The sequence below is a fragment of the Leishmania donovani genome, chromosome 9 (assembly GCF_000227135.1).
Source record: "Leishmania donovani BPK282A1 complete genome, chromosome 9".
NCBI classification, from domain to species: domain Eukaryota; phylum Euglenozoa; class Kinetoplastea; order Trypanosomatida; family Trypanosomatidae; genus Leishmania; species Leishmania donovani.
This window is the reverse complement of record NC_018236.1, coordinates 224,194-225,410: the sequence shown is the minus strand read 5'-3', so window position 1 is coordinate 225,410 and position 1,217 is coordinate 224,194.

Genomic DNA, 1,217 nt, shown 5'->3' with positions numbered 1-1,217 from the left:
TTTTTTTCCCCCCCCCCCCCCCCCCAACTCACCCTGCTCTCGCATCTCTTACTGTTCGAAAGAGGACTGCACTCGGGGGTTCGGGCGAGAGGAAGAAGTGGCGTGGAGCGTGGCTGTAAGGGAGAGGTGAGCGAGATCGCCCGCTCGACTGACGGAAACAGACAAAACTGCGAATGACAGGCACAGAGCCCCCCCTCCCCTTACCAAAAAAAAAAGGCATTGGAACAATGGACACGAAAACACGTAACAGAGAAGATGCACGAGAAAGGGTGGGGGGGGGGCGCGACGACGACGATGACAATGATGTTGATGCTGGTGATGATGATGCTGGTGATGATGATGCTGGTGATGATGATGCTGGTGATGATGATGCTGGTGATGTTGATGCTGGTGATGATCGTATCTACCGCCCTTCATGAACGCCAGAGGACCGCAGCAACACAGCGACGCACAGAAATAAAAAGCAAAGCAGAGCGGCAGACGCATATCGACACCAGACACGGACATCAGACAGGCAGACCAGACAGGAGTAAAGAAGGGAGGGGGAGGGAGGAGCGAAGCGACGACGACAAGAACAGTACGACGCTCATGGCGCACGCGCGCGCGCGCGCTCTTTTTCTTCACGCACGGCGGAGAAGAAACCCAACCACAGCAGTCAAAGAAGCGTGCTGCGTTGCGATGCGTGTGGGTGGAGGGTTGATGCGCGTACATGCCTGCGACGAAGCCTCCCCAACTTTCTGCTTCACGCTCTCGCCTGCATGCGCAGTACACATGTGCCCGTGGGCTCACGCGAGAGCAAGGCACCACCACCGCCACCGCGACAGCAAAACACTACAGTGACCTCCCGCTACAACGAATAGCGGCAGCCCTTGCCCCCCCTCCTTATGGCCACTGCGAAGGAAGGATACACCACACGAAGCCGTAAAAGGAGCCATAAAGACTAGACGATGTGCACGAGGAAGCTTGAAGCAAAGAATTGGAGGATGGGCGGGTAGATAGTGGCCAGCGTGAGAGGGAGAGAGGGCCAACAAGTAACGACTTGCTGAGCGGTGGACACACAAACACACATACACGCAGGCAGAAGGGGTATGCGGCCCAATCTCCTCTTGCTCCGGTCTCTCCCGCCTTCTTCATTCTGCATCGCTCTCTTTCTCCCTCTGTGGCGGCAAGGGAAGGGGGAAGGAGGAGGAGGCCAGACACCCACACCCTATCCCCTG